This window comes from Castanea sativa, chromosome 11 (assembly GCF_040712315.1).
Source record: "Castanea sativa cultivar Marrone di Chiusa Pesio chromosome 11, ASM4071231v1".
Taxonomy (NCBI): domain Eukaryota; kingdom Viridiplantae; phylum Streptophyta; class Magnoliopsida; order Fagales; family Fagaceae; genus Castanea; species Castanea sativa.
The window spans coordinates 16787070-16805332 of NC_134023.1; the positions used below are offsets into that span (position 1 = coordinate 16787070).

At 34.0% G+C, this 18263-nt stretch overlaps 1 long non-coding RNA gene across 9 annotated transcripts; it reads right to left on the reverse strand.

Moving 5' to 3' along the window:
* Nucleotides 1-4640: 4640 nt before the first annotated feature.
* LOC142617626 (uncharacterized) lies at nt 4641-16406 on the reverse strand. Of its 9 annotated transcripts, XR_012841009.1 has the most exons (7): nt 16270-16389; nt 16015-16196; nt 15797-15850; nt 8603-8785; nt 7675-7797; nt 5919-5972; nt 4641-5114 (listed from the first exon to the last, which is right to left on the reverse strand). It is a non-coding gene; the product is annotated as an uncharacterized LOC142617626 (long non-coding RNA). The 9 variants fall into 9 exon arrangements; XR_012841011.1 differs by lacking the exon at nt 16015-16196 and having other exon boundaries at nt 5919-5969; nt 7675-7749; nt 16270-16406; XR_012841012.1 differs by lacking the exon at nt 16015-16196 and having other exon boundaries at nt 7675-7749; nt 16270-16406.
* Nucleotides 16407-18263: the final 1857 nt, after the last annotated feature.

Consider the following 18263-nt stretch of genomic DNA (forward strand, 5'->3'; position numbering starts at 1 on the left):
TCTATTTTTCATCTTCCGAACTTCCAAATTCCCATTTATTTCAGTTCTAATTTAGAGCAAGAAAGAAGTATGGGTGCAACAAGTAAAGCTTCTTGGATGGTGGCAGCAAGTATTGGTGCAGTTAAGGCCTTGAAAGACCAAGGTGTTTGCAGATGGAACTATCCTCTAAGGTCACTTCACCAGCATGCGAAGAACATTATTTGATCATACTATTAAGCCAAGAAATTCTCATCTCAGTCTTCCACACAGAGCTAACAACCACACATCAAACCAAACAATACAAACAATCACGAAAGCAAAATTAACCACAAAAATCATTGAATCAAACACAATCACTATAATTCAAAATAAGAAAAACTAAATAATTATCCATCCATATCATCTAATTACCTTGAAATATCTCAAAATTCACCAAAATATCTGATTTTTTTTTTTCAAAATTAAAATAGAAGAACCTCTATCTCTCTCTCTCTATCTCTCTCACTCAATCCAGAGGGACTTCCACATCACCATCGGATGTCTCCTACTGCAAATCCTTAGGGTCTTTCCCATCGACCGTGCAACCCACAAAGACGCACGTGCCAAGAATCTCCTTGACGGTCCCACTGAGGTCTTTGGCCATGGATTTCGGGCAAGTAACCTTGGCAGTCTCAACGACGTCGTCGAGGGAGATATTCCTGTGGTGCTTCATATTCTTCGTCTTCTTCTGGTCATGCTCTGGCTCCTTCAGTTCCTTGATGACTAGAGCCGCTGCCAATGGCACCACCGACACCTTGGCCTCACGATTTTGCACAGTCAGCTTCACCACGGACCGATCTTTGGGGCGAATGAACTCGCAGTACCAACCTCACCTCCGGTGACTCGGTCTCTCTCAAACCGACCCATTTTTCCTCAAAATTAGAAATTCATCGTGTGTTCGGGTTTTGGTTTTAGGGGAAGGGGAACGACGCTGTTCCCCTTCAATGTTTTCTTCTTCTTCTTCTTTTTTTCACTTACAATTTTTTTTTTAAGTTTCTTTTAATTCCGGGAAAAAAAAAAAAAAGGCGTCGTTTTAGCTCACTTAACAGCAACAAGTAATTGAGGTTTAACAGAATACTACATTGACAAAAATTGAAAGTTAGGGGATTGAAATGACAAAATTGAAAGTTAAAGAATTGAAATGTCAAAAACTGAAAGTTAGAGGGTCTGTTTTGCATTTTTGCCTAGATTTAATATAATCATTTTTGTTGGATTGTACAATTTTTGTATTTTTAAATCATTTTTAAAATATCAATGTTGATTCCTTCTATTGTAGTTGTAGGGGGTGTTCAGTCCAATAATAAATCACCCACAACTACACATTTCTGAGCATGTACAGCTACTCATTTCTTTACAAACAAAAGGAAGACCATTTGGAAAAATGGAGCTCTACCATTGCACACCCTTGGTGTGGTGGTCACTTCACAAGTATAAATGCTTGTGGAGTGTGGGGGTTAAGGGCCGCGATTCAAGTCTCTAGGAGGGAGTTTCACACACATATACACTCAGATTAGGCTAGAGTAGAAATTCTATATTGTATCAAAAAAAAAATGGAGCTCTCTCTCTCTTTGCCCATCCGGCTCCCTTTGTTCGTACAACTCTCTTTCACAATTTGAACTAATTATTTCATGTTGTTCACTAACTTAGTCTTCAAAGCCTCCGCAATCAACCCCAAGGTTGGTCATGGAGAGATGAGTTTCTGTTTATTGGTATTTCAAGTTCATAGGTCCACGGCCACAACTCAATCCAAGGAGGAACTTAGCGTCATCCAATGCGATGCCAATCCTTATTTGTGTAGGACTTAGATAGTGTCTAGCTTCATCTGAGTTTTCCTTCAATTAATAAATTTATTATTGGAAGATCAATTCCAATTTGGACCCACTACAATAGATCTTTTTTCAATATTTAAAAAAAAAAAAAAAAACCTTATATAGCATTGTAGAATTATTCATAAAAAAAACAATATATAAAATTTGGCACATTTAGTTGAGATGTTTGGATAGTATTCCATTTTATAACTATAAGGCTACGTATATAGTACAAATAATAATTTTTTTCCTTGACTATTGTAGTAGAGTTCAAAATATTATCAATAAAAAAAAGAATTAGATATGATGTTAGTATTATTTTGCACACAAACATACATACATATATACATTAAATAGCATTTAAATAAAAGGTGGGAAGAGGGTTAGGATCAGGCCCCCCACAAAACCCTGAACTCCTAGCTCGACCCTTGAACATACTATAGTGCAACTTGTAGCTTATAGAAGATTGTAACCCACGGCAACTGGTAGCTTGCAAAAAAGATGCCTAGCTCATCATATAATGGGATCAAGCTAGTTGTAGCTCGTCTCATAACTTGTTTAGTTACACATGCCCCTCTTAAACGAAGATGTAAGAAATAAGCCCTAAGTTTGGATTGATGATCAAGAAAGCGAGGAAAAGGAAGGGCCTTGGTGAAGATATCAGAAAGCTAATAAGAGATTGAGATTAAACGAACTTGAAAATATTTCATAAGTACTCTTTCGAGAACAACTATTTCCTAAGTGCTCTTTGTAATTAACATGTGTTAAATATAAATAAACTTAATTTCTTGATCATTTTATTTCTCTTTTATCAAAAAAAAAAAAAAAAGAGTAGATATTTAATCATAATCATTTTTTAATTAATTTGAGGAAAAAGAAAGGCATGACATAAAATTGATTTGGATATATAACATGATTGCCACATGTTTAGTGGTTCCAAGACCATAGCAATCAAAGAAAAAATCGTTCCAAGACTTTGAATTTTCCAAGCATTTGGAAATTCCAAACATTAATAACGAAAGACTTGGTGAAAGGTAAATAGGATTAAAGTCTTCTAATGATGCCACGGTTGAAAGACTGGCATATTAATGGCTTTAAAAGAGTGGTGATATTATTTTCTCCAATACAATTTTAAGAGATAAAATTATTAATTTAACTTTTCTCAAGTGTTATTCTTGATGACTATGCCTTCCCCATGCCCCTTCCAACAATCAGTTATTAGGTTTTACAAATTGCACCATCTAATTTTGTTTAAAATTCAATTCAGTCTTTTAATTTCACTTTCATTGTAGTAATAGTATTTTTTTTTTTTTTTTGCATTAAATTATCAAAAAAAAAATTTCTACTATTATTTGGGAAAAAAAATACATAAACCAAAAACCAAGACGTAATTGGTGAGGCATCCTGTTGCAGCTGTACAGTTATTTGCAGTACGCCAGTACCAGTAGTGGTAGTAGAAGATCAACCTTCCCCCCTTCTTCAACCCTTTCTCTTCCGAACTTTTTCTCCAAGTAATTTTCGAAATTACAGATTTTTAAAACTGTTACTACTTTTTATTTTTGATAAATAACCTTTTGAATTTCATGACGATGGGTTTTTATTTTTGTTACAAATACTATGTGATATTCACTACTTGGCTCTAGAATTGGACATGAACCACGAACCCGACACGATACAAAATTAGTAGGTTTTGAGTTGAGGCTTAATAAGTCCGTGTCATATTTGGGTTGACATGACTAATATGTTTAATAAACGGGTTGGATTAGTGTTCAACCTATGAAACCCGAATGACCTATTTGACCCGTTTAAGTAAATAACATTTTACTAATATATCCTTTAAACCCTAGTTATATAAACTTATTAGTTGTTGTGGTTTACTTTCTTTGACATAATGTGATTGATTATTAATGATATTGAGATATGCTTTTAGTTTTAAATGATTATTTATGATGCAGTTACTCATTAGTTCTAAATTTTATATTAAAAAAATTTATTTGTTTATTTTTATATAATTTTATTTTTCATTTTGATAAAATCTGATAAACATGTCGACATAACTAACAGTTTAATAAATGAATTGTATTAGGGTTGAAAAATTTTTATCTGTTTAATAAACATGTCAGTTAGTGTTGACCCATATAGTCAAACCCTGACACGCAAACACAAATTGTCACCCCTAGTTTAAACCTTTATCATTGTGAAATTAGATTTTCGTAATATTTAATAATCTTAAAATATGAATGAACGATACTGCTATTTGGCTATGTTGGAAGACATGACTATTCTCTATGCTTATTGTCTTCTGCTGTGATTCTACCTGCGGGGTCAATACAGATAAGGCAAATGAGCGTCACGTTTTATTTGTAAATTAGGGGGAAAATGGTTTACAAGAGGAGAACTAGACTATAAACCAAGTAAATAGAACTATAAAAGTCAAAATTGAAACTAAAATGGAAAATGAACAAGCTCTTTCTATTCTCTCTAGATGGACTGAGGTGGATGCAGTGATAACGCCAAAAATTTTATTCAAACGGGCCAAACTTTATATAAAAATAATTCTTAACTTAAAAATTGTAATATAAATATCAAATAACAAATCACTACCTTATCGAATCAAAACTAATTAACGAATTTAAAATAAAACTAGTCGCTAACCCGTGCAATGCACAAGAAAGCTATTAATAACTTCCCTAATATGAAAAAAAAAAAAAAATCAATATCATGGTATAAATTATATACCAAACTAATAAAACTTATCACTTACAAAGTAATAAAATATATCACATACAATGAGATATCGTGAGAACCAAGAGCTTGAGATCATAATTAGAAAATATATAACTGATTCAATAAAATTAATTACACAAATATGGTTAATTCCATACTCATTCAATCAAATATCTTTCATAAATTACATTAATCATTCTTGATGTCCAAGATGCATCTAAATTCTAACATTGACAGTACAAAGATGCTAGACCTCAATGGGATTGAAAAGGCAATCTAATGCCAATTTACACAATTGATGAAATCATCACTTTCCACTATTGAGAGAGAGAGAGGGGGTTGTTGTGTTGCATCTCTTAAGAAGAATATACCTTGTACATTTTTTTTGATATGTAATTGACCCATAACAAAATAGATGTACCACATTTAGAGTATGCACATTTGGGAGGATAAAAGTGAAGGAAAATGAGAAAATGAACCCACCTAAAGTTTTTTGCTCTTCCTCTTGATGTTGACTTTTCCAGCATCATTCATAATCAAATTTATGTACTCCTCAAAGCCCTGTAAGGCAAAAAAATTAACACTTGAACAAATTTACATGTATTCACTTAAAATTGTGAAAGATGCTAAAAATTAGGTTTATATCAACCTTTTAACCAAAATTCAACAATTTAATGATTGCACATAAATCAACAATTTTGCCATTGTTAGTTGCAACATATATCTTTTTATTTGAAACAAATATGGTGCAATTTTGACAGTCAAAGTTTACTCAAAAGCCAAGATTAGACAACCTCAATCCTGCATTGCTATAAGAAATCTGTAGAATCCTTACCCTGATATCAAAAAGAACACGCCACAGCCATGGATAGGAGGCAGAACAAAAAAATTACTTGTTCACAAATATTTCAAAGCTCTCAAGATGTAAATTTGACAATATCACCCCTAAACTTGCTTAACATACATAACATATAGCAAAAATACTCATCATAAATGTGATTAAAAAACTCAAGCACTAAATTACAACCCTCTGCATAATATTTTCTTTTTTTTTTTGCATAAATTATAACAGGGAATGCTACAAAAATTTGGAATGATTTACCTATATATAGCTTAACCATACTTGCTACTCCATATAATTCAAATCAAGATGTTTGATTTTTCCCCTCATCACTCAAGTAGATTATCAACTAAAATTTTTAGAATAGCATTACATAAAAAACCCAAAAAAGCCCAACATTGAAAAGGACGAAATCAATAAATAAAAGTCTCTAAAAAACATTACCACTATCATGCAATATCCAATGAGAAGAAAATATACAAAAAAATACCATTAAATAGAATAACACATCATCAAGAATATACCTTCTTTTCTTTTTAAAACTTCACCATCTGGCATCGGTTTGGGCGCAAGAACTTCTTTGTACACAAATGCAAACGCAAATGCAAGTTATAAGTTGAAGGAGACAAAAAGGTTAAAAACTATGTAGGTTGTCAAACATGATCAATTGAAAGCATTAGAATATATGTTTTAAGGTTAACAATTCTTCAAATTCAATTTGTTCAAGGAACCAATAGAATCAAAGACCAGTCCTACAAATTATCAAGAAAATTAAAATAAAAGACATTGCAATGGCAAGTTATGTCTGCCTCAAGCAACGTATTCCAAGTTTGAGTCTTGAAATCAGCCTAACCCACCTCTCCCAAACCTTTTTTAATTTAAATAGTAACTATCTACCACATCAGTAACATTAATCATATATAAACCAAATGAGTTAATATCTCCATGATGGACTTCGACTTTGACCCTATTATTCCTCAACCTCTCCCAATTGAGTAAACAACAGCATCTTGCTACAAAGAGTTTAAACTGTCTGTTAGGGTCAAGAGCATTTATGAATATAATAAGTCTAGAGGATAATTCAGTGGCAGAACAATAGGGGAAGTGGCAGCATAAATAACATCTAAATGCATCTTATAGGAAGTAACAATTAGCATAGCTACTCCTTTTGGAATTTGGATCAAACATATCTTTGCAACTAATTATGGGCCTATATTCATTAACTAATTATGGGTTCTTGCATCTATTGGACTTGATTCTCAAAACTTTTATTTCCTACCCAACACCCTTTTTTTTTATATATATAAGAAAACTTGTACCCCATTTAAGATAGAAAATTTTAAGTTTAAAAAAGGTAAAGGGAAATCACCAACCCAAGTTGAAGCTTAATCCTATTTATAGTGAAGATGCTAAAATAACCACTACTTTTTGGGGCTAAAATTAAACCTATTGGTTAAAGCTTTTTAAGTTCCAAAAATGGTGTTTCCCCAATAGACCAAGCAAAACAGAAACTTGCCTCTGTTTGAAAATGAAAGTTTCAGAGATAATATTTAACAGAAACAGAGGTAATATGTAACAGAAACAGAGGTAATATGTTTTGCCTATTAATCATCTTTATTTTGTAATATGAAAGTTTAAGAAACAGAGGTAATATGAAAGTTTTCACTTAACTGTATTTTGTCCAAACAGAGGTAATATGTTTTGCCTATTAATCATCCAAACGGAGGTAATATGAATAAAGCAAAATAAAGATGGTTAAACCCAAAAAGCTTTGTCCTTTCATGTAATACTTAAGCAGTAAAACAGAGGTAATATACCCTTTTGCCGAATGTTGATTGCAGATTTTCTAACCAAACCTAAAATTTGCAAATCAAATGGCAGAGAACCGAAGTCTGATGAGTCTGATTTATGGATTCAACAACACGTCAAACCATAACAAAACCAATTACAACAAAGCATAAATCTTACCATAAAACCATAACAGAACCAACCAAAAAAAAAACGAAAATTAAACATGCATAGCAGAATGAACAACACATATTCATCACAAAGCAAACAAAAAATCAAAATTAAATTGCTGAAAAACCCTAACAGAACAAAAGGGCCTAAAACAAAATTGGAGCAGAAAATTAGTAATTCCATAAGACCCAAAACTCTAAGCAATCTTTTTTGTAATTTTCATAATCTATAAAATAGCTTGACTTGACTATGAAAAGAGAGAAACAAAATCATATGAAATCAACATGTTCTCCAGAACCAAATAGGATTACAAAAACGTACCAAGCTTTAGAGGTCAAGACTTGAGCCAGCAAAGGCTATGAACAGAGAGAGCTAGACTGAGAGAAGAGGGATGCTCTGAGAAAGGAATGAGGGGCAGCGTGAAGAGAGGAGCAAACCTGCGTGCTGAGTTTGTGTTTGTGTCTATTGAGTTTTGTTTATTTTTAAGGATAAGTATCAGATTTTATAAAATAAAAAAAATAAAAAAAGATAAGTTTTTTAATTTGATTTTTTATTTTTTAAATATTGTATTGTGCTGATTTGAAAAATTGTGGTACTAGCAGAGACTTTGGTTTTTATATATACTAGTGCATGACCTGCGCAATGTGCGGGCTACTTTTATTTATCATTCATGAATAAATATGTAAAATTATAATAAAATTCTATTAGTAGAACATTAGTTCTTTCACTAATTGTCTATCAAACTCTAATAACGTAATCTTGATACAAAAATTTTGTGCTAACTCCATTGACCAATCAAACATTATCATGATATCATAAAAATATTATGATAACTCCATAGACAATTAAAAGAAATATACTGATTTTTTTAAAGAAAGAAAAAACCTTCCCTATTTCAAATGATGAGAAACTCCCTTAAATATGGTCAAATGAAGACATACTGAATAGGGAAATATAGAAAACCTCAATTATACAATTTATGTTTATCACAATTACAGGATTCTTACTATAACTATCCAATTTAGACTACACAAAAGGACAATTAATTTCAAGAATACAAAAACTGAACAAAAGATATATCTTAGGGCGGGGAAAAAAAAACCAAAACTGTTGAAAAAATTATATTGTAGAGTTTTATTAATACCAATCACTGTACTGCCCTATAAAAAATAAAATAAAAAATAAAAAAAGATAATAGCAGTATATCAAAGTTACATTCATGAAATCTCAGAGAGAAATCTGCAGCTACCTGATTCCTTTCTTAAGCCATGTACATCTACTTGATGCTTTTTAGCGCAATCCTTTTCCATAAATTTCTTGGTGCATAAGGATATTGACAATTTTTGTCCTCTTCTCAATGTCATTAATAGTCATTTTCTTATTTGTCTCGTAGTTTCTCAACTACTCTTCGACTCTTAATAGCAATTAAGACCTAACAAAGTAACATCAACATAAATTAGAAAATGGTGCACTATGTTGCACTCTACAAACTTCAAAGGATTATTGTTATCATAAATCATTCAATATATTTGTCACTAACTAGGTATGGGTGCAGCAAACACATGCATGTACAAAATTTTGGGTATAAGCAAAAAAAATGCTTGTAATGTTGAATGTTCATGGGAGCAAGACTAAATTAATTTAAAACGTAAATTCAATGTTGAGTAAGCATTTGGAATAATATATATATATATATATATATATATATATTAATATTAAAAGCACATACTATTTGTAAATAATCTGCATATCAAGAATCATAAACTGATTTAGGAATAAGTATCATCTTTAAAAAATATCTAACTCAGAAAAAGATAGATTGTGGATAGGAATTTCAAAGACATTTCCTAAAGATAGCATCTCTCAATAGATGCTGAAAATACGAAAATATTTAAGCAATAGACTAACATGTACCAAAAAATCAAATAGCATTCAAGATGATTAGTCTTTACTCCTATAAGATTAATACAATGCAACACCCATTTATTAGAATTAAATAATACCAAAACTGGAACACATATATTACAATTAAACACACATAGACTGAGGAGAAAAATCCCATAGATCATTCACTCCAAAAATCAGATGTCAAAAGCTTAAACACGCAAAACCAGCAATAAAACATCACAAGTTTATGCATAAAGCCATGCCTATATAACTTTTAAATCATCCAAATGCAGCAATATTAGAAGCAATTTTAAGGATTCTTTCCTACTCTTAATGGCTTTTGCAACATAAAAATCACAATCAACATGTATACATCTCATAAAGAACAAATAACAAATTTGTTAATATTCTACTTGTCAATTGAAAACAGTCCCAAGTTCACTACCAAAATAGGAGTCACAACTATTATTGGAGATCGTACCAACTTCAATAAATATATGTATCTTTGTCTAAAAGTGTCTGTAATTCCTTTTTAAAATAAAATAAAATAAAAAACAGGTTATCTTAAACTTAGGCAACCAAAAAAATCCGATTCCATCCAAACCAAGAAAAGAAGAAATACTGGACTTTAGCTAAAAATGTTCTCTATTAAGCATTGCAATCAGCGGGGTTTGATGAAGGGTGGGTTCAATGAGTCAAAGAGAGGTGATGTAGTTTCCACTTGGGATACGCCACTGCTAAGTGGTGCAGTGCGTACCTGCTTCTTGTGCTAGTCACGACACTGACTTTATTTCCATTCCCATGTGTTTTATTTTATACACCACCATCATAATGCAAATACCTTAATCAAAGCCACATATAACCCAAAGATCGTACCCAAATACCCAAATGAAAAACAATCCAACCAAAAGAACCAAATCTAAAGCATATTTAATCCACAAATTTTTAAAAGAATTTTTTTTTAAAAAAAAAGGGACTATATTGGTAGTATTCTAAAATTTTAAAGAGCAAGCCAACGGCGTTGAAAGAATACCATTGAGGGGATACACAATATAAATGGGGAGTGGTGCATGGACAGTGAAGGGATAGCAACTACTGCAGAGGAATATTATAAAAGTTTGTTTACAGCGTCAAATAGTCTTAGTATGGAGGGTGTGCTGAATGTAGTTGACAGGGTAGTAACTGGAGGGATGGCAGAGAGATTGGTACGTCCATATACAGAGGAGGAAGTTCGGGTGGCCCTCTTCCAAATGCATCCGTCTAAATCACCCGGACCGGACGGTATGTCCCCTTTCTTCTTCCAAAAATATTGACACATTGTGGGGCACGACATCACTGCAGCGGTGCTGTCTATGCTACACTCAGGGAGATACTTACATAAGATGAACTATACCCATATAGTGTTAATTCCCAAAAAGAATAATCCACAATATATTTCAGAGTATCGTCCTATTAGTTTGGGTAACGTAGTGTCAAGAATTATTTCTAAGGTTCTTGCGAACTGTGTGAAGCCCATACTACCTAATGTCATCTCCGACTAGCAAAGTGCATTTGTGCCTAATAGACTCATCACCGACAACACTACGGTTGCATTTGAAATGTTACATAGGATGCGGAATAGAAGAAGAGGGAAGGTTGGGAACATGGCAGTCAAGCTAGATATTAGCAAGGCTTATGATAGGGTAGAATGGGAGTTCCTTGAAAGAATCATGTTGAGATTAGGGCTTCCGGAGCAATGGGTGCATTTGGCAATGTTGACTGTGCGATCAGCCTCGTACTCGATTCTAATTGACGGCGAACCGCAGGGCTACATTACTCCCTCAAGAGGCACCAAGCAAAGAGACCCGCTGTCCTCGTACCTATTCCTTTTCTGTGCCGAGGGGCTCTCCTCTTTGTTGAAAAAAGCAACCGATGCCCAACATATGAAAGGACTTCTCTCATGCCAGGGGGGTATACGCATTTCACACCTTATGTTCGCTGATGATTGTCTGTTGTTTTGTGAAGCTAAAATCGAGGAGTGCCACCAGTTGCTGAACTTGCTCACTCAATATGAACAAGCATCAGGGCAAGCTATTAACAGGCTGAAAACTACGTTGCTGTTCAGCCATAACACTTGCCGAGAGACCCAGGAAGAGATACGAATTTTATTTGATGCATAGGTAATTTCTAACTGTGAGAAATACCTTGGGCTGCCCATGGTAGGGGGCAAATCAAAAGTGAGCACTTTCAAAGAACTCCAGGAAAGGGTTACCAAAAAAGTGATGGGGTGGAAATAAAAAAACATATCCAAAGCAGGGAAGGAGATTCTTATCAAAACGGTGGCCTAAGCCATCCCTACATACTCCATCAGCATTTTCAAGATACCTAGAGTAGTTTGTGATGGCATGAACTCAATTTTAGCCAAGTATTGGTGGGGTCAGACCCGTAACGAACAGAAAATTCATTGGATAAACTGGACGAAGCTGTGTACTCCAAAGGATAGAGGAGGAATAGGGTTCCGAGACATTCACGCTTTCAACCTTGCAATGTTGGCGAAACAGGCCTGGCGGCTGATTCATGGGACTCACTCTTTATTCTACAGAGTCTAACAAAGCAAGATACTTCCCCACATGCTCATTCATGGAGGTTGAGGTGGGGAGCAACCCTTCTTACGTGTGGCGCAGCCTACTCAGTGCCAGGGAGTTGCTGAGAGAGGGATCGATATGGAGTATTGGGGACGGGTGAACGGTTGGCATTAAAAGCCATAAATGGTTGCCTCACCCCCCAAAGTTCCATGAAGGTGTGGACTTGTCTCTAAAAGTGAATGAGTTTATAAACCCACACACCAATCAGTGGGATAGGGTAAAGGTCAACTCATGGTTCCTGCCACAGTCAAGGGAAGAGGTGCTAAAGATTCATTTGGGGAATGTGGAGGCTCGAGATAAGATGGTATGGAATGAAAACAAGTCCAACACGTTCTCGATTCGAACGGCTTACCATGTAGCCCTTCGGTTGAAGCAGGGGTCGGGTGGCGAGCACTCTAAAGCACGGGATGACAAACGGGTTTGGAACAGGCTGTGGAAGCGACCCATCCCGCCAAAAGTCAGAAATTTCATGTGGCGGGCTACATCGGACATCCTACCCACCCGTGTTTGCCTAGCTCGTAGGAAGGTCCCTATTGACCGAACGTGCGAGATATGTGGGGCACAAGATAAGACCGCCATCCATATTTTATGGCAATGCCCACTTGCACGCAACGTTTGGTCACTTGTCAGGGGGAAGCTGCAGAAATGTGATACCTCGGCCCAGTCGTTCCTTAGCCTAACTCGTTCGTTGATGGAGAAGCTGCCCAAAAGAGACCTTGAGACATGGGCCATGGTGGCTTGGTCCATCTAGAATGCCCGGAACCAAGTGCACTTTGAAGCAATCCAAACTCCTCCCCATGCAATCCTCAAGGGTGCAATCTCACTTCTGAATGACTACCAATGGCTAGCACGTAGCTTGCATGGTCTCTGAGCACTGTGATGTTTCATGTGGACACGTAAAATAGCACAGAAATCTTTGTATACTTTTCTTTTGTTTATGCGGGCACTGTGCTGATGGTCCTATTTTTTAATCTTGTTGTTGTAGGGTCATTGTGCTGGTGTCCTATTTTTTTTAATTCTTGTTGTTGTAAGGTCAGTTGGGTGCATGGTCAGAGGGACCCACCTTGATAGCTTTGTTTCCCTGATTTCATTTTATTAATATACCTCTACCTTTTTCTGTCAAAAAAATAAAATTTTAAAACATTGCAATTGCCTATATGAATAATTATGCGTTTTTAAAATTCTACACTCTAAACTTTCATATTTGAAAGCATCAAACATTAACCAAGGGTGATATTCGCTCACCTAGGCTCTGTTAGCATCATAGAAAATGCATTAGATGAATTCAAAATTCTTTCATGTCTTCAAACAAACACCAGCAAGAGTGAAGGTACAATGGCCCGGATATTATCTTTCTTGAAGTTTGTTGGAGGCCAACTGCCACTTAGATATTTAGGCTTGCATTTGATATCTAGAAAACTATCTAGTAGTGACTGCACACCTTTAAATTCCTAGTGTGACAGAACACTTTCTTTTGCAGGGGGCTACAACTCATACGATCCGTGCTCTATGGTATTCAAGTTTATTGGACTAATATCATCATTCTTCCAGTTAAAGTGATCAAAGAGATAGAGAGGTGCTTCAACAAATTTTTGTCAATAGGTGCTGATTCTATGGTCTCTAGAGGCAGGCATAGCTGCACGGGATGTGGTTTGCTATTCTAAATCAAAAGGAGGATTGGAGCTTAAAAATCTCTAGGATTGGAATAAGGTTGATCTTACTAAGCACGGATGGAATCTCTTTAAACAGGCAGGTTCCTTGTGGGGGGCTTAAAAATCTCTAGGATTGGAATAAGGCTGATGTTACTAAGCATGGATCGAATCTCTTTAAACAAGCAGGTTACTTGTGGGTTGCAAGGGTATACACCAATCTCTTAAAAGGCAAAAGCTTTTGGTATGTCCACATACCCAATTTGCTCATGGGATTGCAAGAAGATACTAAAGCTTAAAGAGATGGTTAAACCTCTGTTTAGCCATTTTATAAGTAATGGAGTAAGAACTGTACTTTGGCATGGTAACTGGCATCCCAAAGGTGCTTCATTTCGAGAGTTTGAAGTATAGGAGAACAAAAAAATTACTTTGAAATAAAACAGACTTGCCGTTTCACAATTACTTGGAGCCTATCAAATTAGCCTTTAATTTAATATAATTGCAATCATGATCAAATAGTGTTAAGAGTTTTGAAGTAAAACTTGATCCACTGAACCTATGGGACAATAGAAATACAAAACATAAACTTCAAATATACTTTAACAGATTAACTCATTCACAAGAAGAAGATGTGAATTTAAAACTCAATTTTTCTTGATTCCTATGCCAATACAAAACAAAACCAATTCCAACCCAAATGCCTTAATATAAATAAAATCTAACCCCAAACCTAGCTTAAAAACAATTCAACCAAAATACCCAAACTTGAACCTAAATTGATAATAGTATTACATTAAATATATTCAACGACAGAAGAAACAGTATCCGACTATAATATAGATGTTATTGGTGTCAGGTAGTAAAATGCCTTAAAAAACAGTTAATAACAAGATATATAATATAATTTGATGCAACAATTCAGCCAATAGCAAAACACAGTGCCATTCTTAGAGTAAATAATGAACATAAAGCTAATGCGCAGGATTCAAGTTTCTACAATGGCCATGATTTCAGCACTAAAATCAAGTTATGGCCAAAAGAAAATATCAAAACAACTTGTAATTTTATTTTAAACCAAATCTCCATTGCAACTACTAAATTCTAATGGAGATGAGGAAATAAAAAACATTAATTCCAAATATGCAAACAAAACCAATTCTAACCCAAATGCAAACCAAAATATAACCCACAAACCTTTGAAAACAGTCCAACCAAAATAACCATAAAACAATTAAAACACACGGTTTAAATACTGTTTTACCAAAGGGTCTACCGTTTGGTTTTAAACCATTTCAATATTAATAAAACACAAAAACAGCATGAACAACAAAAAATCAGATCAAAAGGTAGGGGAAAAATGAAAAAAGGAAATTTTATTTAGAACAAATCTGTTTTTTTGGTTTTAACACAAACAGAACAAAAATCAGATCAAAGGGCAGGGAAAAAATGGAATAAAAGACCAAAGAAAATATCTAGGTTTTTTTTTTTTTTTTTTCATGTGATTGCATGACAAATTATCTACTTATCATCTCAATTTGCTGAAATTTCACCAATTCATAGATTAGCAAAGTAAAACTAACAAATGTAATTTAAAAAGAAAAAAAAAAAAAAACCTTTGGAACTGGTTACAATTCCTTTTACTATTGTTTCATTGGTATTAAATATCAGAACTGGTTGCAATTCTCTACTTATCACCACAATTCATACATTAGCAACATAAACTAAAAAATATAATTTAAACCAAAAAAAAAAAAACCTTCAGAACTGGTTGCAATTCCTTTTATTGTTGTTTCATTTTTTTTTCTTAGTACCAAAAAGATTCTCAACTAATTTTCAAGAATGGCATGGAACATGAAAAACCCAAAAAACCAAATATTGTAAACAGTAAACACCAAAACCAACACTTAGGAATCTCTAAAAAAAAAAAAAAAAATCTCTGCCATAACCTACAAAGTAATCAATTTTGTACAAAGAACATTATACTTTCAGTTTTCACAAATTATAACATGCAAAACCCAGAAAAACCCACCATAAAAAATAACAAAATCATGACTTAAAAGTATCTTTTAAAAAACTATTGACTAAAATCATCATTGTATAAATAAAATAACATTATATTTTTAGATTTCGAAAGCCACAATTTCAATCCCAAACAAAACCTAAAAATTAAAGTGAAATGATTCAGTTTAAAGAATTTGAAGGATTTCATTTTGTGGAGGTTTTCCCTAAGTTAAACAAATAGAGAGGCAAAGGGAAGAGAATATTAGGAAAAGAAATTGGTACCTTTGCTTTGATGAATTTAGATACTCTAGATTGAACAAAGATTCCGCTTCATCTCTGCAGAGAAAGAAATTGAATGATTTAAATCTGAAAGAGAAAAATTCAAACAAACCCATTACCAAAATGATTTAATAAAGATAGTGACATATCAGAATTTCAATTTCCTTAACCCTAATTTCTAGAACCAAACCCAACTATAATTGTAAAAGTTAGGAATATACCACGAATTAGAGAAAAAAAAAAAAAAGGGTCAGAGAATGGATAGGAATCCCGTCGGAGACATTGTTAATAGGCAGAGGGACTCATCTTCCATCCTTTGCATTTTTTTTTTCCTGGAACGAAGGGTTTTTGAGAGGAAGAGAGACCCTTGATAGAACGTTTGTTTTTTTTTTTTTACTGCAAACTGTGGATATACATCAATCGAAGTTTCAGTCTTTCAAACAACAAAAATAGTATTTGAAAAGGAGTATGCTGACCTTCAGTACAAAAAAAACAGAGACAAACGGCGGTGGCCTGAGATGTCTCTCCTCATCGCCTCTTTCTCTATTTCTCTCCGTGTCCCAGGCTCTGTATCGCTAGTTTTTTTTTTTTCAGTTGCAAGCTTTTTTTTTTTTTTTTTGCTTTAACCGGTTTTATATATATATATATATACAAAGACCACCAAACGGTGTTAACGGTGAGAAACAACATAATTTATCGCTCTTTTCACTTATACGTTTCTTTTTTAGATAAGCTTTTTTCCTAACGTGGCAGCACCTCCTTAAAGGCATCTGCTTTTATATATAGTATTAGAGTATTAGATTAGATTAGATATTAAATTAGATTAGATTAGATATATGAGAAACATTAAATTCTAAAGATGCAAGATGTAAACCTTGTATACGTCTAGCATATAAGAATTATGTAAGGCTGAAATATGAGCCCCACATATACTTTCTCCATATACACATCATAAAAAAAACAAAATAGATAACTGTAAGAAGCTCTAGGTAGTCTAGTCTCAACATATAAAATAATAGAAAATTTAAGTTTTTAAAACATTAAGGCAGTTTGGTAACGTTGTTCTAGTAATGTTGTTTGTATTTTTTGGAAATACATGTGGGTGAAAAAATATATGAAAATGCGTATAATGTTATTTAAAAACTGAAAATATGTGTTTAAACTCTTATACCAAACACCACCTAAAATGCAAGTTATACTACAATACAATACATGTTTATTAGAACATTATACCATTCTGGTCACTTTTCAGTTTGGATTTCCCATATACTCAAGGAACAAAAGAAACTTACATGAGAGAGAGAGAGAGAGAGAGAGAGAGAGAGAGAGAGAGAGAGAGAGAGAGAGAGAGAGAGAGAGAGAGAAATTCCGAGTGGCGAACTGGAGAGTTGTAGGGGCCAACTATCGAGGACTCCAAGCTTTGAAGACTATGATGACATAAGGGATTTTTTTCCCCCTAATGAGATTTGGGGTTTATGTTTTTTGGTAAACAACAAAGATATATATTAAAAGGCCGTTTGAGATAGGATGACTCTTTAAATCAAAAAAATAATCAGTAAAATCAAAGTATATTGTCCCGTACGTTTGTTTATTTTGTTTTTGTTTATGAAATTGTTGATTTGGGAATTCTAGAAGTTGTTAAAAATGGATTTATTATTTGAATTTGGAGGGGTTATGCGCTCAGGAATAGGCTAGATGTTTTGTTTTGCTCTTTGTATTTTTTTTTTTTGGGCCTTTTTGAATCAATTATATAATTTTAGGGAATCCAAGTTTTTAGAGAAAATTAACAAAACTAATAGTATTTTCTCTCTCTCTCAAAATCCTGGGGGGGGGGGCAAAATAGAAAATTTATAGTATATTTACAAATAATATAGCATTTTATTAGCATCTTTAATAGAAATTTTAAAAACTTAGGGTTGGCCCCTCCCTAGCTCCACCAATGGGTGGATGATTACAGAATGGATGACATTGCACTTTTTCCTCTCTCTCTCTCTCTCAAAAACAAAACCATCCCTTTCTTAAATGGGGAGGGCCCTATTTATAAAACAAAACCATCCCTTTCTTAAATGGGGAGGGCCCTATTTATACTGGTAGTGCCTTCCTCTCAATTAAAGAGGGGGGGGGGGGGGGAGGTCATTCAGTAATAAATGCATCCTTTGGTAAGTGGGTACATTCATTTAAAGTGACTGTTTGCGAGATCTAGGTGCTACTTTCCCTAATTCGTTGATTGTACTATTTGTGAGACTTTAGATATCCATTAGTTCTTCCGCAATTTGTTGGTACCCCCGACGCTACCTTCCCTAATTTGTCGATTGTACTATCTGTAAGACTTTAGATATCCATTAGTTCTTCCACAATTTGTTTGTACCCTTGGTCATGAGCCGAGATCATTATATTCCTTGGCCATGTGCCAATCTAGAAAAAGGATTAATGCTAGGCTATGCTCAGCGGCCCAATGAAAGCTTTGACT